This window comes from Halichoerus grypus, chromosome 5, assembly GCF_964656455.1.
Source record: "Halichoerus grypus chromosome 5, mHalGry1.hap1.1, whole genome shotgun sequence".
Classification (NCBI taxonomy): domain Eukaryota; kingdom Metazoa; phylum Chordata; class Mammalia; order Carnivora; family Phocidae; genus Halichoerus; species Halichoerus grypus.
This window is the reverse complement of record NC_135716.1, coordinates 56,361,481-56,387,787: the sequence shown is the minus strand read 5'-3', so window position 1 is coordinate 56,387,787 and position 26,307 is coordinate 56,361,481. Positions and strand designations below refer to the sequence as shown.

The 26,307-nt window shown below is 34.6% G+C and overlaps 1 long non-coding RNA gene across 3 annotated transcripts; it reads right to left on the bottom strand.

The window, feature by feature from the left end:
* Window positions 1-226: 226 nt before the first annotated feature.
* On the bottom strand, window positions 227-25,748 carry LOC118550923 (uncharacterized). Of its 3 annotated transcripts, none has more exons than XR_013447508.1 (3): window positions 25,535-25,748; window positions 22,425-22,504; window positions 227-660 (listed from the first exon to the last, which is right to left on the bottom strand). It is a non-coding gene; the product is annotated as an uncharacterized LOC118550923 (long non-coding RNA). The 3 variants fall into 3 exon arrangements; XR_013447507.1 differs by lacking the exon at window positions 227-660 and adding an exon at window positions 17,384-17,720; XR_004924799.2 differs by lacking the exon at window positions 227-660 and adding an exon at window positions 17,384-17,715.
* Between the last annotated feature and the right edge of the window lie 559 nt (window positions 25,749-26,307).

The following is a 26,307-nucleotide window of genomic DNA, read 5'->3' as shown; positions in this document are numbered from 1 at the left end:
CACTTGTTTTTTTAATATTAAAAAATTTACATATTTTAGTAATTCTATAGGGAAGGAATTTTTATTTCTTCCTGATCAAATATGGTAGTTATTTATAATTTTCAGGCCAGTTTCCTAAATAATTTTTTCCCAACAATTTTATTTCCATCTCAACAAACAGTGACATCAAAAATTTATTCAAACAAGAAAAGCATTTTTCTTTTCTTTTCTTTCTTCTTCTTCTTCATTTTCTTTTTTTTTTTTTCTTTTTTTGGTTGGGGAGAGTGATGCCAGGGAAAGTAAGAAAAAATAATCAGAGGAGTGGTTGAGGAGCAGAAAAAAAAAGATCTATTGTTTCCAATGGAATATTCTGTTTTGAATTCATGATGACCTTCCTTATTTATGAAGTACCTTTTTCTAGCAGGTTTTTGATACAAATTACAGATTATTTTTTGTATGTGTACATGAATTATATCAAAGTAGCATCCAAGAAGTTAACTTCTGTGAGTAGGAAAATATGATTGTCCCCACTTTCAGATCAAGAAAAGTGAACTTTCATAAAAATTGTCCACATCCTCATGACTGGTGAGTGGCCTAAACAAATCCATGTCTTCTAACTTTCGCCACAGTAGTGATTTTTGGCAGGAAAAAAAAAAAATAATCAACAAATGTCGGTGAAATCTAGGGAAAGAAGAGGAGGTGTTACTAATACTCTTTTGCCACTATTACATAACTTTTCACAAATGCAGTACTTTGACTCCCAAAAGCCCCCAAAATGGTTTACTTTGCTCCCCAAGGATTATTTCATTCCTCCTCCCCAAGAACTCCCACTCTGACATCAAAAACACTCTACCCAGGTTGCTTTTGAACCTCTCACAGGCATTTTTAATTTTTCTTTTAGAAGTAAAGGATAAATTTTGGGGCATCTGGGTGGCTCAGTTGGTTAAGTGTCTGCCTTTGGCTCAGGTAAGATCTCGGGGTCCTGGGATCCAGCTAGAGTCTGCTTCTCCCTCTGCCCCTCCCTCCTGTTCATGCTCTCAATCTCTCTCTTTCTCTCAAATAAATAAATAAATATTAAAAAAAAAGAAGTTAAAGATAAATTTGAAAGCAAAGGAAATGACTTTTTCAGTGTGTTTAGAACATAGTTGGCTAAAATAAAAAATTGTAAATATACCATGCTCAGGATATAATAACTAGAGATTAACAGAATTGCTTTGAAAATGTAAATTTTTTAACAATCAATTCCTTTCTACTTCTTATTTAAATTTTCAAATAAGCTACCTCATGTTATTCATTCTTCAACAGATTGAGTTGCAAGATGATGAAAACTCAGTCTATATTCTGTAGTAGAGATCTTAACAGTACATGCTTTCTTTTCTCCTTGCCTTCTTCCTCTTCCTCCTTCTTTTTCTTCTTCTATTTCTGTCAATATTTTATGATGATGATGCAATTAGGAGTACTAGATTGGGACAATACTCCCTGTTACTAGTTATTTTTTAGCCATCAGTACTACATAAATATTTTTTTTTTTTTTTTTTTTTTAGTAACTTGTGTAGTAAGGCTTCAACTCTCAGGAATATAACCATCCTATTCCAATTTTCTAATATATATCAAGCGAAAAATCTTGGATTGTATCCACGCTACATTTTATATTTGATACCATCTTACTGAATTTTGAAGGTTGGGGGCTGGGTGAGAAGCAGAAAAAAATATTGTTTTAAATGGAGTATTCTGTTTTTGAATTAATGATGATCTCTGTTGCTTGTGAAGCATATTTTTCTCTAGCAGCTCTTTTGATTCTTTCCCTGACAGACTGCTGTATAACATGTTTAATGAACATGACATAGTAGGTAGTAAGCAATCCTGACAGTTCTGAATAAATATTCATCATACTAAAAAAGACAATGACATTCTATCCCCTTCATCATTAAAGGATCCTGTACACTTAATTCATTTTCTTATGATTACAACAAACTGCATTGGATGGAATGTCTAACTTGTATTTTCATTTACTCTGTCTAAAATAAATTTCTTTTATATCCTCAAGTGATCAACACTATTTAAGAATAGGCTCATGTAAAGTCAAATAACTAAACAAGTGAGGGAGTCCAACAGTCGACCAGGTATTTTAGACAATACAGTTAGTTCATGTAATGTAGATCATATGTCTAGATGAATGGTTCTATTTTAAACTTTTATTTAGGATATTCAAATTGATTAAGGCCTCCGTTAATGTCTTCCAAAATACAACACAGACATCCGGCAAAGATATAATGTGTAGTCCGAGAACCTTTTGGTAACCTTGATCTACTTACAACTCACTCAATTTAAAGACAAAATTGAGTTAAATAATGTTGCACATTGTTTCAAACTAATAAAAGCAAAAAAAAAAAAAGAAAGGATTTACATAAATTGATATCTTCCATAATGAGATGGTCTTGACTAAATTGAAGTAAAAGATACAAGAAAATAAAAATATGGCTATCAAGTGAGCTATAGTAACAACTTTGGAAATACAGACTTTTATTTTTCTATTTCAAATTACAGATGTTATGTAGAGTCAGGGTGAATTTATTTATTACCTTTTCAGTTAAGATGATAATTTCAAGGCAAAGAGAAAGCTGAGTACAATTTTAAAGCATCAATATGAGCTTTCAAAGAGACATAGTTCAAATTAAAACTAAATGGAATTTTACTGATTTAAGCTTGAAACATGGATACAAACAATTCACTTATTAATGATACAAAAGTTCTCCACCATCACCTCTACCTTAATAATGGAAACACAGCTTGCTAAAACTTTGATTGGAATGAATCTGTACCACAATTTTACAAAAAGAAAAATGTTCAGAATAGAAAATCCTGCCACTAGGCAGAACTATACTGAATTTCTCTAAGGTCAGCATTAGAGCTGGCTACCTTTCTGAGAATATTTAGCAATAGCTAATTGGAAAAGCCAGATGTATCGTTCAAATCCAGATTCATCTGAACTATTCAGAAACTGAGAAAAATAAATTAAAAATGGTAATAACAATAGCTAGGATTTATTGAAAGTCTTCTGTTTGCCAAGTACTATTTTGTATACTTTTTCATGTATTAACTCAAGGAATCCTCACAACAATCTGAGGAAGAAGATAATATTAGTTTTCCTATTTTATATATGAGAAAATTGGGACACATAGAAGTTAGTAATTTGTCCAAGATCCAACATTTAATGTCAAAGCCAAGTTGTGACCCCAGAGAATTTGCTCTTAGAGCTTACAACATGCCACACCAAACAAATGACCAAAGTTGATGACTTAGGGTAAGTGTAAAGTTGAAGTTTGTGAAATCATTGGATATCAATAAGAACCATAAATATTTGATAAAATTCATGCATTCATCCATTTGCTTTCTTTTGTCACATTAGTTGAGTTCATTGGATTCCTAATAATCTAGTTCCCACATGAAATTAATTCCATATTGAAAAGCAGCGAGCTCCATCTCAAAGAGCTAAAGGACTAAAAATTAATTGGTATTGGAAATGGGTCTTTTGTCCCCTTTAGTCTTTGTTTCCTCATCTGAAAATTAAAGATTTATGTTTGTTCTACTAAAAGCTTTCAAGTCTCTGATGCTCTTAAAATAAATATATAGGTTACTTAGGAGAAAATTGTGGAGCCCAAACTCAAGAATCGTACAGTGTGGTTGGAAAGACAGGTATAGATTTAGTTGGGTTTCATAATCATGTACTAGTAAAGGCTACTCTAGTGGAAGAAGTGGAAGCAGGCCAAGGAAACAAATACAAGTGTTGGGTAAGGCAGGGAGGGGAGGCTGGACTTGGACGTGCAGTTTTCAGGCTGTCTAATTCTGGGTAGCACTGTTTGCACCCGAGTCTGAATATCACCTAACTGTAGCCATATGCAATGACCTGAGTTCTTCTTAAAAGGATTGGACGAAAAACTGCAAGTAAAAGAAAATACTTTGTCAATGGCAATGTACTATACAAATACAAAATGCTGTTATTGTTATTACTATTACTAAATTACCATTAATAAATTATACAACCAGATCCATTGTCTGCTTGAAAGGTGATGGGTTAGCCCTGAGGAGGAAATGGATATAAGCAAGACAGACACTGTGGATTGGTAACGTATCATTAACTTTTAAAATTGTACAGTAAACATTTGTCATTCTCCATAATCACAATCCTGATGGGAAATTATTTGATGTTAACTTATCACCTTGATTCCCCTATTTTAAGGAACCCCAGTCCTAAGTAGGCAAAGCACCAATTGCTCAGATTCTCCCTTGAAAATAGACTCTAGTATCTTCACAGGAATATTGAACAATTTGTGTTTCTTTTCATATGTAGAAATTCCATGGAATTTCAGGGAAAGTTTCTCAAGTCACACATTTTTGAAAATATGTTTCTGATATATTTTAATTTTTGTCTTTAGATTGTATAAAATTAGTATTTGCTGCTGTTTTTATGTATATATATCTTTCCTGTTTGGACAGGAAAATTGCTAAATTGTTAAAAAGAACAATTTTCGACCTATGAAAAAATTGAATTTACTTGAAAGCACTCTTCAAATAATCGACAAAAAAGGATAAAGGAAATTCTGATAAAATTGTTCACATCTGTGAACATTTTCCAAATTCAGCTTTTGGTAAATATTAGTATCAGCAGCTGGAAAGGCTTGTAATTCTTAGTTGTAATTTTTCAAAGCACTGGTAGGAGTTTGAAGCCACACTTTTTCCATTCACCTTAATAGAGATCATGTTTCTAACAATCTAAGCAAATGATCTGAGAGAATGTGTGGATTAGAACTTATAAACTGAGATTTAAGAATTACTATTTAGGGAATGATATATTAACTGTAAACCTTATTCTGAACATAGCGTTTAAATGCAATTCTTTTTTTTTAGACATTTTTCCAAATAAATGCAATTCTTAAAAAAAAAACTGTATTTAATATTAAAGAATCAGCTCATCTGTACCAAATGTTTCCCTTAGTTTGGGATTCTCTACTTTCTTAATTATTTTCAGATTCTCCATGAAAATTCGTAGATGGCGTGTGCCAACATCTTTAATATCGTTCATGATGCCTGGTACATAACAGACTCTCAATATAATTTTGAACTAATTCATACATAAATGATTGCACTTTTCCATTTTGTTTTCCGCTTGAACTAAGAATTCAAGCATGTAAGTAAACATAAGAACAAATAGTCAAAAATACAAAAACTGTGACTAAATTGTATAGGTGTCTCCAATTCCTGAGTAAAAGTTTCCACTGACCTGTGGGTTGCTTTTGCCATGGGAAGGGAGGCTATGCCAGACTCCTTTAGACGTATACACATGTACACAATGATATGTACAACAGAAATCTTGTCTTGACGAAGAAAAAAGATAAAAGCTTTTAAGGAATGGCAAAAAAAAAGTATATATATGTGTGTGTGTATGTATGCATACATGTGTATGTTGTGTATATATGTATATGTGTGTATGTATGTTTATTATTATTATTTGCAATGTTTCCAATGTGATAATATCATGTGATTTCAATAACTCTATTACTTGTCTAAAAATTATATTTTGGTCATTTTGAGTTTCTTCCTCTTCATTTTTAAAGCATCTATAATGGTATATAGTGATCCATAGATTTTTTTTTTTTTTTTTTTTGGTCCCAGAACTGGATTTATTTAGTGAATGGCTATTTTAACTCCCTTCCTCCTCATTCCGCTCCTCCCCCCCCATTCCTTGGATTTTTAATCAGTCCTCTAATATCTTCTTTTTATATTCCTGTTTGCATAGGAGTTAGGCTCAAAATTTTATTACTATAAGATTGCATCATCAGATAGTTAATAGACGAAAGAATTCCAGAGGATGATTGGCATTGGTGGTGGAAGGTCACATGGGCTTGTAGAGATAACATGAGCTCTAACATCCTACAATCCAGTGCCCACTCACTGGGCTTGTGACCAACAATAAGTCTCTTGCCTCTCACGAAGCCTAAACTTCCTCATTTGTGAAGTGGGTGTATCATTTACTTGCAAGGTTCTTGTGAGTTTACATAACGTATGATTACTGCCTTACAGGGTGTCTCAGCAAACACTTCTGCAGTAGACAAATGAATCTCCTGATCACTTTTAGTTTAAACTAGAGATAGGTTCTTGTCCAGCATCCACATAGGGTGCTTTGTCATAGTTTGTCATAGTTTGTCATAGTTTGTGTGGGTGACAAAACTAGAATGATATGAACTAGAATACACTAGGACAAATTATTCAAGTGACAACTTGTCCTTGTTGACTGCAACTGCCTTATTACCCCCCCACAAACTGGCTTAACAAAATTTCTAAAGAGCAGAAATCCACAGCATCTCGACAAAAATTAGACGCAGAATCTGACTAAAGCAATTATCTGGTAATATTTTTTTCATTGAAAACTCATGTCAAATGGCATTTAATAAAAATATGTATTTACATAGGTATATGCATTAGCTATTATTGTTTTAGTGATAATATTATTAATATCAGTTCTATATTTAGTAACTATTTTTGTTGCTATTATTATTTTTTAAAGTTCCCTGGTCCCCAAGTATTTCTATACAATAAAAACACAAATTCTCTATTTGTTTGAAGCCTTGGTCTAGAACTAGTAATCTTCTGAAATATTTCAGCTGTAGCATCCATGCGTAAATAGATTTGCAAACAATAATGTTTGGATCTCTACGATCCTGCTTGACTGAGATGTAGTGACCCTTTTATTTCTACTATTGGTTTACTTTTTCCTTTTCACTAAGGATTGTGTGCTATTTCTGAGACCCAGGTGGAAGAGTTACTCAAATCCTTTCCGTTGTTCTCCTCTCCTCCCTTTTCACTGGTGAAGCCACAGGATTTTATAATGTGTCCCTGTTAGACTTTCTTTCTGAATCCACTAGTAGGGAATGTTTTTCTGCCTGCTAGTTTTTTGTTTTTTGTTTTTTTTTAAGATTTTATTTATTTATTTGACAGAGAGAGACACAGCGAGAGAGGGAACACAAGCAGGAGGAGTGGGAGAGGGAGAAGCAGGCTTCCCGCCGAGCAGGGAGCCCGATGCGGGGCTCCATCCCAGGACCCTGGGATCATGACCTGAGCTGAAGGCAGACGCTTAACCACTGAGCCACCCAGGCACCCCTGCTTGCTATTTTTTTTTTAATCTTTTTGCTCCTTTTTAAGAGGTTTTTTTCCCCTACATTTAAGCAACATGTTTTCTTTAAACCAACTTTTCTTTAATAAATTCTTTATTTTGTATTGGGGAAATTAAAATAGCTCTACAAGCAGTCTCTTCCTTCACTCGAATTAGAAACTCCTGGCAGGGTCTTCCGGTTTCTATTTCTAGATTGTGATCAGATAATAATCTGTCTGTGTTACCTGGGTAGGGTAATCTGATCGTCCAAAGCTTCTGTGTTAAGATGACAAAATGTATCTCACAGCAGGTTTTTTATTTTCCATCTTTTTTTTCCCCTATTTTTTAGTTAGGATAAATTATTTCTTCTAAAAAGAGCTATTAAAAATAGTGTTCTGGTGTTTATAAAGCTTTTACAAGTTTGTGGCAGTATGCTTCATGGAATAACAAAAGTTTTCATTTGCATTAAGGTCTGTAAGATACTGTATCAAGGCTCAAATTGTGATTTAATAAAGGGCCCAGATGAGTATTAATCCCATTAGTTAGAGGAATAATATGCTACTTCTCTATGTAAAATATTCAGTCTATGAAATGTGAAAAAATATATTTGCAAATACAGTTACAATCAAGGGTAAATATGTCAGAATTTGAAGCAAAAGTGAAGGTGTAAATAGCAATGTCATCTTAAGGCCTAATGTCAAAAGCTAGTCTACCTTGCATAATTCAATTTAAGGAAGCAATGACCTATATATTTGAGGAGGATCTAGCATGTAAGGTGAGGAATATATTCTAATAAGAAAGAGAATGAAATTTCTGAAATGAGGGAAGTATGAGAGATATGCTTCTAATATAGTAAGTTATAAGAGAAAAAAAATTGGTTTTAACATATCACCAAGGATAATTGTCCTATCTTCTTTTGCCTGTTGAAGATGTTTACTCGCTTTGTGTTATGCAAAAATATGTATTAAAGATTTCATTTGAAAAACAATTTCCTTACGAATTTTTGTTGTTTGTCCTTATTATGCAAAAGTTTTAAAGTTAAGACTTTAAGTGTTGCATTTATAATAGTAAAAAACCAAAGTTTACCTACAGGAATTATTTTGAAAGCAGAGTAAGTTTCATTTTCCAGTTAGAATATTTTCTCAAAACCTTTGAAGGGAACATACATCCTGGTCATTTAAAACATTCATAAGCAGCAACAGTATTTCCTTTTTACTTAAAGCTCAGCTATTTTATAGGCCTGAGAAGCAATTCTAAGTGAGTAGTAATCATTGGTAGATTGCTGTAAGCCTCTTTCCTCCCATTTCCCTTCTTTGTGACCTTTATGCTTCCATATTTTGCACGCTCACCCTCCCCTCACATAAAATTGTCCAGCCGTTTCTCACACTCATTTGTATGATTTTCCTTAATAGCCAGATGTGTCATGCTATTCCACATGGTCCCTTCATTCAGCTGAATCGGCTAGAAATTTTGCTCTCGATCTCCTTCGTCATTTTATGACATCGTTCCCTCTCTTTTGTCTCCTGAATATTGTTTTGATATCTAACAAATTAACCTAAATAAATACCTCACATTTTTTATATCATGATAACACCCTTTCCTTTCTGTATTTGAATCAGGGTGACTCTTAATAGGATGTTTCATTACAACGAAATAAAATTGCAAACTAAATCCAAGCATTTGAAGAACGTTAACGCACGCACACACACACACACGGAATCTCATCCTACAAGAGCTTGGCATCACAGAATTTTTTTTTTATATGGTTTCAAGTGTGATCTAAAGATTTTTGAATTTCCTGACCTTTGAATTTCTTATGGCAAACCAAATGCCTTAGGCTAAACCAGAAAATATAAGTTTACTTAGTGGAAATGCCATCTTTTAAATGCACAGCATTCTTAAAACATGGAACCCTATTTAATTTGTAATTTGATAATTAGCATATATGTGTGTCATTTTACTTTATGATGTTTACTAAACACCATTTTGATTATTAACAAGAGAAATAGTCAATGTTATGCTATTGCTACTTCAAGCATCGATTAAACTCTCTTCTGTTCATGAAGGTTGACAGGGATTCAAAGGAGGAAATGTAAAACTTGAAGGTACAGCAAAATAGTGACATTTCACTCTATAAAGCTGCCAATATTTTAATCCTGCATGTAAATCATTTTTATCAGTTCAATCCCATATCTTAATTTGTATGCCAAAGAAAATGCTCCTCGGCATTAACTTTAATAAATAGCAATGTAATATTAATTGTACTCTATTGCAAGGTCTTTGTGAGCAATAAAGGTTTTTTTTTTTTTTTTCTGTATTGGTCCTCAATTTTTTTTTTACCTTCCTGTGAATAGATTCTTAAGGTATATTTTTCATTTTCCTGCTGTGAACAACCCACCTTTCATTATTTTGTTATTTAGAATCTTTACTTTCTCAGCTTAAGTGATGTCTTTGTCAATGATAACATTGTATTCATTTAGAGTGATGATTGATATGGTAATAGATACAGTGTGATTGAAAGCAACCTTTGTCAATAAGAAGGCCAAATACTCAAACTGTGTATTGGTCTGAATTTGCTCATTATTGGAGACCTTTCATAGTCATATTGACTTGCTGTCCAAATGTTGTTACTCACCTGATGCTTCCATTGTTTAAATGGTATAGACATTAGTATTGAACATAACTTCCCCCAATATTTGTCCTAAAATATACATGGCTCAATTTTGCAATGTTCAAGCATGTTATAAATGTGTATACAATAGAGATTTTGAGATAAAAAAGAGATATTTAAGTTTATAAAATGAAAAATAACATCAGCAAAAAGCTAAGAGTACTATGCCTTTATGCGTTCAGTCTACTATATTTTTAAGTTTGAAACACCCTTTGTCCACTTTTATTGGCAAAAAGATATACAAACATTGAACAGAAAATATTTTGCTATTACTCAGGTACTGGATTTTGTTACATTTGTCTTTGGAAGATGAGTAAAAAAAGAAATAGTTTGCTACAGAGTCCATGACATTTTAATGTATTTAGACAAATATGCATTCATGAATGGAAACACTGTCCCTTTAAAGATTCAGTGCAAGAAAATTGTGAAGAAATCTTCGATTTCTTTTCACTTAAAAAAGACCCATTTTCTCTTTTCTCTGTCTGCCCCAACCTGCTATTAGAATGGGTATGATCAGCTGTTTTCCCTATACCCCTATGAGTTACCTGAGGACACCTCTTGTTCATTTTTCCCCCGGTACTTTCCATTGTGCCTTGGTAAATAAGCTATACATGTTTGTCCATTTTTTTTTTTTATTTATTTATTTATTTATTTATTTATTTATTTGAGAGAGAGAATGAGAGAACACAAGCAGGGGGAGCAGCAGGCTGGGAGGGAGAGGGAGAGGAAGAAGGACCCTGAGATCATGACCTGAACCGAAGACAGACACTTAACCGACTGAGCCACCCAGGCACTCCAGTGTTTGTCTATTTGTAGAATGAGGGGCTCAGAATTCAAAAAGAAAGATGATTATTATTGCTTTCATATAGCACTTAATATAGAGATGTTACTAAATTTGCGAAGAACATTTTCAACCCAGACAATATGAGGCATATACATGATCCTTGATTGTCTTGTTACAGAAACAGATAACAACATAAAAGTATTTTTTCTTTACTGTTAAGTCTACTCACAGACGGAACCATCATGCTCTCAAATGGTATAATTACCTTCATTAACAATTATTATCCTTTAGTATATGACCAAATGATCCCTTCTTATTGCATTGTGCATTTCCTACTTCTAAATGTATTAATAGACTCATCTCGTTTTTCAGTGGATGATTTCTGAATTGTCCAAGAACCTTGCTTTTTCTTCTTTTTTGCTGAGTTGCTTGCAAGTCATGGCCATTTAAATAATCCTCCACTGCCTCCCCCCACATAGCAGTACTTCATTTGCAATGCTTTTTACACCTATTCCTTGTTTTCCACCTTCAGTGCTATCTCCCTAATCCAGGCCCTGATAACTAGTAAAACCGGCTCACTAATTAGACATTGGACCCTAGCATCTCTGCCCATCTTCTACTCCCATTTCATCCTGCAGCCTATTTGAGATCATGTTACTCAAAGGCTTCCATTTGCTTACATGGTGAAATACAAACTTACTCTACTAGCATTCATCTAATTCCTTGTTTTGATCCCAACCTATAATTTTAACTTTATCACTCCTGTCGACTCTACATGAACTTGACCTACACACTATATCCAGCACAATTTGCTCTTTTCTTTCCCCAAGTTTCCACTCAGTTACATGCCCTTGTCTAAAATAATTTCATTTCCCCAGTCTCACCAACCTAAGCCCAACATACCTTTCAGGATCCTGTTCTGATACTAATTCTCTTATAAGCCTTTCCTGAGTCTCCAAGAAAAAAGCCATCATTTGGGTTAGCTTCCAGGTAAGAGATAGCACAATGAAACTGCCTATGCCCTTCTTCGTTTCTACGCAAGGAAGAAATGCCATATTCGTCTTTTGGTACTCCCTATTGTCCAGCAGCAGGATCAGCTTCATGAGCACATGACCTGGGCAGGTACACTGGGCCACACATTTAGTAGGACCCTGTGCTTGGTTTAATGCTCCGCTATTCCATCCTGAAATTATTAAATTTTGAACAAGGTTCCCTAAATTTTCCTTTTGCACTGAACCCCAGAGATGACGTAGCCAGTCCTAACTGTATTTTTCACTAAGTAATTGCTCAATAAATATCTCTTAAACGGAATGTTTCCCAATTTCCAAACTCACTTCTCTCCTTCATTGAAACCAAAGCAGGTGAACACCTGAAATGAATTCAACTGATGCCTTTATTTTCATGAAGAAAGCTTAAAAATAACATTTAAATGAAATATTTTGAACAAATTTAGTATTTACTCTTATCCTATGGTGTTGCCATAGATGGAAAGAGTTGGCAGCATTTTATACAGGTTGGAATAGATTTTTTTATGCTTAGAAAATGATTTGTTTAGTAACCTAACAGGTAGAAAAAAAATGGTTTGGGATTTTCATAGTTGACCCTGAAATTGATAGATATGGTTGATATTTTGCTTAAATGACTGAATTACTTAGAAAAACAACAGCAATATATTCAGCAGGTTACGATTCACTATTTAATCAACTCTGTTACATTAGCTAATTTATAAGACTTTTCTTGAGGCCGGTGCAGTGTTTGGTAGCACATTTGTATAGTTAATACTTGGAAAACAGTGGTGAAACAAGGTTGTGTAGGATTTTAGAGAAAAGGCTGACAATCCTTAGATCCTGTCCTGAATGGCTCATCATGTGCAATATTTTAAATCTCTCTGGCAAGAATTTTTCTCTTTGAGTTGTTTTAAAGGATGTTGATCTAGAAATATTTCCAGACTATTCAGTCTTTTTTATTCTTTATAGATTTTGTCTTGAGTACATACTCAAGGCTAAATTCTCCCTGCCCAAGATTCACAATAGGAGAGATCCTTCAAGGACATTGCATGTTTTCTCTGTGTACTGAATACCCCAACTATAATACTGCACAGGGACCATGAACAGAAGAGGAATTTAAACACCAATGCACATGCAGCAACATCTTTGTCTTCCTGTTTGAGTTACATATTTATATTTTATAATCCAATTTTCTTTAATCTATGTCTTACAATCTCCAAGTGGCTATAATAATCTAATAAGTAAAGGTGACTTTTATTTAGTTCCTATAATAGTTAATTTCCAAGGTTTAGAAAGCATGATTTATTTGCTTATTTTGTTTTAAAGATTTTATTTATTTATTTGACAGAGAGAGACACAGCTAGAGAGGGAACACAAGCAGGGGGAGTGGGAGAGGGAGAAGCAGGCCTCCCGCAGAGCAGGGAGCCCGATGCAGGACTCGATCCCAGGACCCTGTGATCATGACATGAGCCAAAGGCAGACGCTTAACTCCTGAGCCACCAGGCGCCCCTAGAATGCATGATTTAGAGAAATGTTATATGTTTTAAGCCACGGGTAAGTTTTGGTTACCAAATATCAAATAGATATGTACTGATCCCCAAATTATAGTAGGTGGGTGGTGATACAACAAATTCTTTAAAATTAAAAACTTCTGGATATCCAAAAACTTATATTTGGCTTATATTTGCAGTTACCTTCTGTGCATAATATTTGGATCTCTAAGCATGCAATAAAACAAAGAATTGACTTACATGGTAATATTACCAATCAATATCAGTATAAAAATATTTAATTTTTTTATTTAAAAATATATTTATAAAAATAAGTCTGATATTTATAAGAGTATAAAACAATTATTTTAGCTACTTCCCCATAAGGGAGCATGGGAACTTACTTGGAAAAGAGCCCTGCTTTTTAAATGAATGTTAACTAAGAATGTTTTCAAATTCTTGAGACAAATATCAATAGTAACTGATTCAGGGCTTCAGCATTTCAGTGTTTCAGTATTATTATCAGGTTTATTCTATTTGGTCTGAAAATGCATTGTGAACAATTATGAGAGGGAAACCCATACAGAGGTAAATGTCATATGGTGTGGCAAGCTCTAAACAAAATATGAACCCTATGGGAGCTAGCCCAGAGGACAGACTCTCTGATAATTTTCAGTACTTTGAATAGATGAGACACTCATAAATATTTTCTGCAAGCCTGGTGAATGAGGCAGATGATGCTTTAATAATTTCACTGAAAAAGCTGATGATCAAAACTTAATAGCTTTTTAAATAGAACATATATTTGAAAAGAGCCAAATTGAAAATAGATTATCTTTTAAGATATATGAATATTCAAGATCTTTGCGTGGAGAAAGAGAGAGAGACAGAGACAGGGGGAGGGGGAGAGAGAAAGAGAATATATTTAGAGGGAGATAACATAAAATAACATAATCCTACTTCCATTTTGGTTATATACCTTAAGCCTTACATGTGACAGGATATGATTGGCTTTATATTTAAGATCCCTTAATTGAGTTTCTCTTCATAAATGTAGTATTTTCCAAATACAAGAAACCTTTGAATTTTCAAGCTGAGCAGGCAGGGTATTCAGGGAAGGGTAGGGAGAGGAGATGACTTCTAACAAAACTGTCATGATTATGTTCACTAGCCAAAAATATTTACCAATCAATAAAGAAATAACTTCTCTAAGGGTTAATTAATCAGTTTTAAATGTTGCATTCTCAGCAAGCATTTAAAAGTAAATATGTCACTGGAAACTAAGTGATCCAGCTCCACCTGTATGCTAATAATGTTTGCTAATATCTCTTTTCTTGATGGCACATGACTTGAGTAATTCTCTGAACCTATCTAATCTATTTAGTGCTACCCAGTGTGTAATGGCATGTAGATATAAATACTAATGGAGAAAGTGCACTGCCTTAGGGAACACCCATCATGACAAGTAACTAATTGCTTTATGTACGTTAGTACCAAGTGAAGCGTTTTACATCTTCTGAAAGGCACCAGCACCCTCTACTTTCCAATTTACCAAAATGTCATGTCCCCTCCCAAAAGAAAGAATTGGAAGACTTTCTTGAGGTATCACACTGATTCCCCTGAATTCATGGTGCCCTGCAAGACTGAAAACAATTCTAAGTCACAGAATATCTAATATGACACATGAAATCACTCATGATTGGGTGATTTTATTTCACTTAATGCATAGCCATATATATATATATATATATATACCCACACACATACATATATATATAAAACACACCATATGTATACTGTATATATGTATACCATATCTATACTACGTATATATATATGTACGTACAGCATAACATATACATATATTGGTATGTATATATACCAATGTATACTAAACTATGTATGATACACACACACACATGTACTACTTGGATTCCATTCATATAGAATCAGCAAAACTATTGAAATATTTATCTTATTCTACGAGAAATTGCTATTCATGTAAAAGGAAAATGAAGGAAACACACACACATACACAACTTCTTTTAAAAACAAACCCCAAAAATAAGGAAAAAAATATCAATCTCAAGCATTAATGAGATTTCCTATGTGGCATGGGTACTTTGATATATGTGTCTTTAAGGAGCATAGTCTGTGATGATATGCTATTATTAGAGATTTAACCTGCATGATGGGAAATGCAGAATTGCTTGGGTTTGATGAATTGATGTTTTCTGTCCTGAAGATTTCAATGAGACAAGTTACTATTGCTGTTATAATGGTAGTTAAAATGGTAATTATTGAAAATTAATAAAAGCAGTTGCACACAGGGGGAAGAAAGTAGGACCAAATCTTTTCCGATTTTTCTTTCTCCTTTTATTGCCACACTCTCATCATATATTTTTACCTCTCTCAAATTTGAAGATAGTCCTGCCTATAAAAACAAGCTGTATTTCAGTTATAGAATACGTTATTTATTCAGACCTATCAACACAATGTATTTTGTGGTATTCCTTCCTTAAGAGGAAGAAAATCAGTGTCTTCCTCGCCCACAGCATCGGTACTATCTCCCGATCCAAAGGGGGGGTGCTATGCTGTGCCTTGGAGGAGAAAAAACAGGGGCGTGCGAGGAAGAATGACACGAAGAAGGTATTCCCCATATTGTTATAGAAACTTTATTTTATGTTGTAACACGATTACTTAGGCTAGAGCTAGTTCAGTTCCAGTGTCTATAGAACGGTAGCAGGAGATTTATGAAATCTCACAGGCGAGATTTATGATACAGCATTCAGACAGAAAAGTGGGAATACAGAGTGAGCCAACGTGCAGAAGCTAGATGCACTGGCTGGGGGATTAGGTACACTTCAGTTTGAATCCTAAGAACCCCAGGACCTTGGACAAGTTTCATCTTCCCATAACTCATTTACATTATTTGTAACATTGACCATTAACACGTGTTTCTTATAAGCCTGTTGTGAGAATTATATGAAAAAAAAAAAGTACATAAGATGCTGGACACAGTCCAGGTAAAGGCTTGAAATGAATAGCTAATTTCTTTTGTTGTTAATGATTACAGTAAAAATAGACTTTCTTTGGGTGCCTGGGTGGCTCAGTCGTTAAGCGTTCCGCTCAGGTCATGATCCCAGGGTCCTGGGATCGAGCCCCACATCCGGTTCTCTGCTGGGCTGGAAGCCTGCTTCTCCTTCTCCCACTCCCCCAGCTTGTGTTCCCTCTCTCTCTGTCTCTCTCTCTGTCAAATAAATAAATAAAATCTTTAAAAAAAATAGACTTTCTTTGCACGTTTCGAGTTGCTTATCTGATTTTTTTTAACTATCAGGCTGATAAGTACAAAGGCTACCTTTATCTATGTCAGGAAGGAGTCCGTGCTTATACCTGAAGGGATTCTTTGAATTCAAGATATTTTAAAGGAAACGATAGGTTCTTTGAGAAAAATTAAGTCCTCGATATAAAAATAAATATATCATTAATTAAGAGTTAACATAGATACTGATATATGAAGTAAACTACAAGCTATTTACAAATACTATGCAATATGGGTTTTGTTTATTCTACTATATTCATCATTAATTACTATTTTCCATCTTGTAAAAGTTGCACTTTGGTGTTTTCCTATTTATTTAATGCAATCTGTATATGTGTTACATTTACTCATATATGTGCATTATCACACCTTACTTGAAAATGTAAGTAAAAGAACACTTCTTTTATTGTACTTTGATAAGTCAGTTTTGAAAACAGATGCTGTATATGATAATAATTCACTGAATGTTTTGAATAGGAGAAAAAAGAAATGAAATATTATTATTATTTTACATCATCATATCTTTTTAAATCATGACTTAATCATCCAGTCATTATCAGAGTTAAGTCAACAACTATTTATTAGGTAACCCATAGTATACAAAGTAATATTTGGAGCTCTAATTTATTACCACTTCTCAGAGTAGAAGTGTCTCTTGAAATTGTGAATTTATTGAATATTTTTATCCCCAATAATTTTGAAATTAATTAGGGGAACTTGTTATTTAAAATTACCCTATGGTTAGGGGGCCTGGGTGGCTTAGTCGGTTAGGCGTCCAACTCTTGATTTCGGCTCAGGTCATGATCTCAAGGTTGTGGGATCAAGCCCCGCATCGGGCTCTGCCTGGAGTCTGCTTGAGATTCTCTTTCTCTCCCTTTGCCCCTCCCCACTGCACGCGCTCTCTCTCTCTCAAATAAATAAATAAATCTTTAAAAATAAATAAATTACCTTGTGGCTTATTTTTAAAGAAAAAGCGTACCTTTGATCAAGTTTAAGTTGCTTTAATTCTGAAAGTACAGATGTTTATATTTTAGTTTTACTTAGATCCTTTGACAAGCAGGTGATCGTTAGGAATATGTTCAGTACTCTTTGTTTTTTTCCCAAGGATTGTGACTATCTACTTTCTTTTCTAGTTCTCTCACCAAACAGTGAGCTCCTTATTCATAAAGCGGGTCTTTTTTTCTCTACAGGTTTATTTCCTCAGGAGGCAACAAGTCCTCTGTCCCGGAGATTCTGATCAGGACTTGGGGTCACTCACAGCAGTGTTGCTCAATGCCCTCCAGCTTCGGATGAAGACAAGCTTGTGTGTCAACTATACTTCAATAAAAAATTTAAAAATAAACATATTGGTGTGATAATAATGGCCACAAGGGTAATAATACAGCAGCTATAAAATAGTAGAAATAACATTATTAAATAATTATTTTAGACATGCTACTTTGAGTGAGAATTCTAAATATTTCTAAAGGACGTCCTGATTCAGCCACACAATATTCTCTAAGAAGCCTCAGGGATCATTCATTCTACATTAAAATGGAAAGAATAAGAAAAGTCAGGCTGCCTTCGCTTTTTCAGCCAGTGGCACCAAAGAAGCCCCAACACATATGTCTTTAAAAGAGCATATTTCAGCCAAGATTCCTTGCCCAACTTGGCAAAGAGACAAAACCAGCTTCATAGTTCAAATTGTGACTTTGGAAAAAAAAGAAAAAAAAAAAAAAAAAAAGGACAAGCTTAGGTCACTTTGTATCTTGTCCTTCGTTCCTGAAATTATAGTTTCCTGATTACTACCCCAGAAAGGAACTTTTGGCAAACAACATATACACAGTACTTGCAAAAATGTATAACAGAGAATGAGGAGAAAGGGGAACAGTCTCAAAGATGTCCTAACTAAGGTTAGCTTCAAAGGCTACCCTGGTTCTAAACAGCTTATAGATAGGCAGGTTAAGACACTCACGTAGCTGGTATGAAGAAGAGAAACACCCTTGTTTCTCTCTTCCCTTGCTTTCAGTGTGTCTTGGACCACCTAGGCTTTCTACGCATAGCACAAATAATTGATACGTGGGTTTTCTTCATTATTCTGAGGATTAGCTTTGTGTGTATGCACACTGAGAAGAATTGTCATAAATATCACATTCAAAGAAATCTTCTGTAGCCAATTCATGGGCCCCTGAATTTCCTGGGAATCGCATAATCTTTTTGCAAACCTCTATTAAGTGTAAGAATAAAATGGCTAGACATAGAATAATGAAGGATAAGCAAATTACTTGATGGAAGAAACAAAGGCTCCCACAAAGGCACTTTGTCCATGAATAGATGCCAAATTGTTGCTGAGAGGAGGCACAAATGAGGGATATCTACTTTAGCCACAGTGCTGGTGTCAATCTGAGTCATTTTTATTAAGGACGTTGGGTGGCAAAGAGCTAAGAGGTCCATGCAATAGAAAGGAAATCATGGGCTTGGTAATATGGTAATTGTCTCAGATATCATGAACTTGTGTCAGGGCCTTATGGAAAAAAAGCTCTAAATGAAAAAAAAAAGAAATTTTTTATGGGGAATTATTTTGTGGGGGGAAAGAGAGGCTTTAAAAGGGAAGGTGACAAAATGTAAGGCAGCCTACGAAATTGTTTCTTCTATTTCTATGTACAGTGTAATGTCCCTTAACCTCATTGAGCCTGCAGAGAAACTGATACAACTTTAGCATCTTACTTGTGGCTTTTGAAACATTGAAAGATTGTACCCTTGGCACCTAAATGGTATCTTTAACTCAATGGGACTTGGAAGCAAGGAAAGAACCAACGGACTCTCAAATGACTTCTTAGGCAACCGACATCAGCCTGGAAGGCCAGAACTTAATGTAATATACAAGAACCTGGAGGCTCCTCAAGGGTTCCTTGAAATAACTTCAAGATTTTGTGTGGGGATAAGGAATGAATAGACTATGTGGACAAGCTGGGGTGAGAATCAGTGGTAAGTGGATTGTATTAATAAGGTACCAATTAACACTTGTGCTCTGTTGTCAAAATGGTTCAACAATGAATAATCCTTAAATCGATTGTGGCAAGAATTTAACATTCCAAGCTAATTTTCAAAACAACTTTAATAATTTTTTCATTCATCAAATAATCCTTATCATCGTATATTTAACATCAGGTATACGTTATGAATTACATCCAAATGCTGCAAAACTGGTTCAGTTATAAAAATATGTCTATGCTTTTGTTATTATGAGAAATGAAATTTAGTATTGATTAAATAATGTATTTATTTCTCTACAAATATGAGATCTGCTTATTGTCCCAAGAAATTTGACATTCTAAACTTAGTTTTCAAGGTTATAGAAAAAATGTACAATTATAATATTCTTAGAGAATCTATGTGTATATATACATACATACAAACACATACAATTTGTTTAAATAGGTAAGACGTCTTAATGTTAATATGCTAATTGCTTCTTTGAGAAGACTCGGTGTTGTGCATACCTATATGTACTAGTTGCTGTGACATGATCTTGTTTTTTCTCTTGGTACAATTAAAAATCTTTCTTAATTTTTTGCACATTTTACACAGATAAGAAAAAAACACATTGAGCCTGTCCTACATATGATCTTCCCTGGTAAACCCTGACATCAAGAATTTAACCTATAGATGGCAAGTTAATCATCTTCTGCTACCGACGGTCACACTTTCTGAATTTCACCACCACCATTAAAAGCTTCATCTTCCTCCCATCCCCCAGGCTAAATATCTTATCCTCATTTTCCCTTTCCCTTTCTATTTTGCTCACTAGATCTAATCCATCACTGAGCCTTGACATCTTGTGGGGGAGTCTATTATGTTTCTTGAGCCTCCCTTTCCAACTTAATAGCCAACACTTAATCCCAGGCATCCTGGGTCTCTCCTCCACACAAGGAGGAGCGCTGGAGACCTAGTCTCCAGGTTTTCTCCACTGTACTTAATTCCCATGTACCCTCTAGAATAGCTTTCCCCCCTGATATTTTTTTTGAGTAATTTGCTTTACCCTTCATTATTCTAACGCTACCTTTTTTACCTTTGCGTTTAGACTTCCATTATCAATAGCATTTCTTCTCTTACCATTCTTGTTTTTTAGACTCTCTGCTTTTGTCAAGGTAAATATGCATCTCTTTCCTACACTTGCTCATTTTACCTCCCAGTCCTTATGTCCAATGCTTCCTTTCCTGCAGCTCTCTTGTATCTTCTGAACTCCTTGTCTTAAATGTGCAGTAATAGGGAATGGTTAAGTAAATTATGTTCATAGAATAAAAGGCCATGAAGTCCCTGAAAATATTTTACACCTAGGTTTCAATTAGTAATGCTGAATTGATAATGTATATTTTCAAGTGGGGGGAAACTGACTCGAAAATTATTTGAAGAGGGTTTAAGTGAGGTTTCCTGGGAAATGGACTCTGAGATAGATATCTGCTTGCAGGAAGTTTTATAAGGACTGTCCTTGGGTTTGGGATCAACACCTTAAGGAAATGAAGCAGGACTGAGCTGAGGAAGGAGTCGAACTACAAGGCAGTTGGAACAAGGGATTCAATCTCACAGGGATCTCTTCATCTGAGGGTGACTCTCAAGGACCCACTCAGCTAAGTGCAGTTCCGACACTCCTAGAAGCAGAGAAATGAATGCCTCGGGGTTGAAGGGGAATTTGGGTGGCACACCACAGTATCCACTCAGAGATGAAGAGAGTAAATTTGTAAATTAGGTAATTATAGGGGCAAGAGCTACAAAGGAACACAAGGACATATGCTTATTATCTCTAGTTAGTAGGAATATAAATGACTTTTTATATTATTTCTATTTTCTAACAGTTTCTATATTGGCTGCAAAAAAAAGAAGGAAAAAGTTTTAAGCAGGTAAAAATAACGCATGTTACTCTAAAAATATCACCTTTGACACTTTTTTCTTAATTTTTAAAATTTTTATTAAGCAAACTGATTACTCTCTCCTCCCTAAGGACTTTGTGGGGGGGGCATCAAATTTGATCACTTTTTCATTTATTACCACAACTTCTAAGCTATTCTATGTTTTTTTTTTTATCCTCTCTCTGCAACTAGAACTTCGCAGGAATAAGTTTCATGTCTCCCTGTTCTATTTGGATTCTCTTTTTTTGTTGTGTGTATTGTGATGTTAAGAGGTATATATATATATATATATATATATAACATATACATTATATATACATTTTAATAAATGTATAAATTATATATATACATATATACTTAAAGCTGTTAACATGGAGTTCTGTGCAGAATAGATGACTATGTTCTTGAGCACCCAGAGGAAAGGAAATTCAGGGTTGGATTAGGGCTAATTTTAACAAACAGCCGCAACTTAACAGCAGATCCTGGCTCAGAGGCAACATTGTGCTTACAGTTGAGATTTTCAGACATTGCCTCTGTAACCCCTCATTCCGTGGTGCAAAATGATAGCTAAAAGAAATTCATGCGTGCCCACATCTAAGAGTAATTTTAGGGATTGTTGGGAATGGCCTGTTACTGTTACCATAAAAGGCTTATTTCTTTTTTCGGGACTTCAACTTGTCCCATTGTATATTTTCCCCATACAGAGAATGATAAACATCATAAAGTTGTGTTGTAAGCTTTTTGAAAGGGTGAAATTGTCTTGATGTTTTCTAAGTTCTGTGGCCCATGGACTTTTCAGTCATTTCTAGAGTAGTAGGTGATCATCAAGTAATAATTTGTGTAAAGAATTATTGTGAGAACACTCTTAAACTAAGCAAGATGCCTGGAATTCTAATAGCTTTCCCCCCCTAACTTGACATTGGAGGAAAAAAAGACAGAAATATCTATTTTTGCTATATGTCAATCTCAAGCAAACTTGAGTCAGAACGAACTAAACGTAGCTGTTAGAGTCACTTAAGATATTACTTAGAAATAGCTTCAACCCCCAGGGTTATTTTGAGCTTGAAGTTATTTAGTCCAAATAACTAAAATTTACCATCTTAACAGAAGACAGTTATAAACTCATACTGACCAGATCAGTGAAGATTAACTAAAACTCAGTAGTTACTTGGTGTGCAGAATAAACATGAATTCAAAATACAAGTAGGAGTCCTAAGAATGAATTCACAGAATTAATACACTAGTGATATAATTTTCAAAAAGTCTAGAATAAGAATAAAGCTAACTTGATTGACAATTTTATTTAAATTTGGCTTAAACTTAGGATTTCATGGTTAGTAATGTCCTAATATTTTGTACATGCTATTAATAGTTCTGATAACATTTAAAGATTATTTTTTAGATGAAAAAATAGGTTTCATGATGGTTTTTAAATCCTGCCTAACAAAAAATATCTAGTTTATCCTACATCAATCTACAGATACTTGTCTAAAAATGTATCCTGTTATCCACCTTCTTCCCCCCAGTCTTCAAGTAAATCACTTTCTTTTGCTTCTTGTGTTCCTATTATCTAAATACGTTGTTTCTATTAACCCAAGGGCTTATCATCTATAACACTTGTTTCGATCTTAGATTCTGCTTCCTCGTTCAGTAGACAAAGTCCATAGATTTTACATCTTCTCTGGTGGCAGAAGTGACTCTGGAATTTTGCTTCTTTTAATCCTTCCTTTCCCATTGCCTTAGTCTAGACCTACACAATGCCATGAGCTCCAAAATCTTTCACTACATTTGTCTCCACCAGCTAACCCTAGCTTTTTCACTGGTAGACCTGCTCATCCTTCATCAACTTGACTCTTTAAAACTCTTGTTGCTTTACTACTGCCTAAAGAATGAAACCTAAATTATCTCAGAAAAAGAAATATAAGCCTCCATAATCTGTTTTTCCTTCTTTTCCAGACCTGCCTCCAATACTTATCCTCAGGCATTCTTCAACCTTCTTTGACCAAGAAGATAGATTTTGAATGAATGCACATGAAGCTATGTAGAATGATGAAGGCCCCTGTTTAATCAGCCAGAAAATAAAGAACCTTCTGGCTATCTATGCGATGTTAGATGTTGGAGCCGCATCACCTTCCATTCTCCAATTAACCTACATTGCCAATTTTCTAAACTTCTCACAATTTTTCAGACTGCTAGCAATTTTCTGAACTATTTATCTTGAAACCTTTAGTTCAAGAGCAGCTTTCAAACATTTTATAATTCAAGAAGTGGTTCTTTGAGATCCACCTAAAATGTCACCTTCTCAGTGAAATCTCTTCAATACTTTTGGGAAGAATTTGTTTTTATTCTGGCTCTTATAGCAGTGAAGCCATATTTCTATGACTTACATTCCTAGCACTTATCAAGCTATATTAATATCTGCCCCTTGCCTAGATACTGAGTTGATCTCCACACATATAGTGCCTATTTCAGGGATTAGAGATCAACAAAGGTGTGCTAATTAATTGAACAAATTAATACACCGATTTTCCAGACCTCCAAGGAGGCTATGGTGGATGTGCATGGCAGAGTCAATCTTAAACAATGAAGAAACATCACCTCCTACAACTATGCTAATTTTAGGACATTACAGAAATAGCTCAAGCAGAAGATAGAATTGTAACTATGTTAATAGAAATAAAAAGATGAAAGTTAGTGATATCTTCCAGGTAGAATCAAAATGTCCAGGTGACACTTGATAAGAGGTATAATAGGAGAAAAAAAGGGAAAAATAGTTTTTTTTTTTTAAAGATTTTATTTATTTATTGAGACAGAGAGAATGAGAGAGAGAGAGAGAGCACATGAGATGGGGGAGGGTCAGAGGGAGAAGCAGGCTCCCTGCCGAGCAGGGAGCCCGATGCGGGACTCGATCCAGGGACTCCAGGATCATGACCTGAGCCGAAGGCAGTCGCTCAACCAACTGAGCCACCCAGGCGCCCGAGGGAAAAATAGTTTTAAACCTGACTGACAGAGATAGTTTTTAAGTATATAAGTGTTTTTATTTTGTATTTATTATTTGCATCTATGTATTTTTTCATACTTAGTGAACAAGCATTGAAGTTTCAATAATTTATTTCAATAATTTATAATTTAGCTGGAGACAATCGTATCATTTTTCAGAGTATTGATAGAGGATTCTTTCAGTGTAATTAAACAAATTTAACAGAAAAAGCCAAAAGTAGTCACTTTATGCAAAAACCTGAATCTTTAAAATCCAGTGTCAGGAAATGAATGAGTGACTAAGAAATAAGGGATCAGGGTCCCAGTTTCAGATGAACTTTCTATCACTATAACTTTGGGAAATTGACTTATTATCTAGTTACAGTTACCAACACAGTAAAACATTGTCTTCTATGATTTTTTATAGCTCTTAAAAGACTGTATCTAAACTTGACTTTTTAACTACCAAACTTTAAATAAAAAACAATGATTTTCATTTAGATCAATTTTTAAAGAAAAACAAAGTCTGATCTGACTGTCAGTAGGGTATTTTCTATAATTCTAATAATTCTTGTAGTTTGCTATTTATGGAAATATCTTTTTCTCAGTTAGAAACAGGAGAGTCAGGTATCTCCCCATTAGTTTCTCTTGCAAGACACTCCTACGGTGTTTCTAGTCAAAGAAGTTGTGGTTGATTTTTAAATCAATAATAATTCTATGTAATTCTTACCTTCATCTAAACTTTTCTAACTAGTATTAGCCTACCACTAGAAAAATATTTCAATCATTAAAGAGGTCTACGCTTGAAAATTTCTCAGTTAAATATACTATGCATGAAGAGGTGCCTGGGTGGTTCAGTCACTTAAACACCCAACTCTTGTTTTTGGTTCAGGTCATTATCTCAAGTTTGTGGGGTTGAACCCCATGTCAGGCTCCACATTTGGTGTGGAGCCAGCTTAAGATTCTCTCTGTCCTGCTCCTTCTGCCCCTCCCCCTCCCTCTCTTAAAAAAAATATATATACATATACTATGCAAGGATATGCATTTAAAGTACTCAGATTTGCAAATAAAAATTAAGTTACTGAACATCTAATAATTTATTCATTCATTCATTCACTCAATATTTTTAGTGCACTACTGTTGAAGATACTGTGAGTATAGCAATGAACAGGAAAGATATAATAGTCAAAGTAAGCTACTTGCTATAATCAACAACTCTAAAATCTTAATGACTTAATGTGTTAAAAGCTATTTTTCACTCACATTGCAGTCCAAATGTGTATTTGGATATAGCACTCCATATGTTGATCAAGGGATCATGGCTCCTGCTTGCTGGTGATTTCTCAATGTCTGTCACTGGATTATTCACAATTGTCTGAGGAGGGTCTCCAGATGCTTTAAAGTCCAGGCATGAAAGCATTACAGATAACTTCTGCCTACATTCCATTGGCTTGAACTAACCATGCGTGGTTGCCAGGGAGGCAGGAAATACAGTTTATATGCCCAAGAGGAAAAGAAAATGGGACTTGTGGACACATAATATTGTCTGTGCCAAACAGACAAGGTCCTTCCTCTCATGGAACTGATATTCTATTGGGAGGAAGAGGAATGACCAATTAAACAAATAAATGAAGAAGATAATTTCAGATAGTGGCACGTGAGAAGGGAATTAAAACTATATCGTATGATAAAGAATGATGAGATGGGAAAAACTAAGGTAGATTGGGTGGCCAAGGGAGTTTTCACAGAGTGGAAATATTTGAGCTGAGACCTAAATTACAAGAAGAAAATAAAAGAAAGAGAGAAAGTGAGAAAGAGAGAGAGAGAGGCGGCTATGAGTAGGCGTGGGCATAGAGTGCTCCACGGAGAAAGGCTTACAAGTGCTATGGCTCCAAGTTAAAACTAGCTTGTTTTCAAACAATGGAAAGAAGACCTGTGAGACTGGCTCATGGAAGGTCTTTTAGGTGATGGTGAAGAGTTTTCATTTTGTTCAGAATGCAGCAGGCAACCACTGAAGCTTAGGAAAGGGGAGTGAC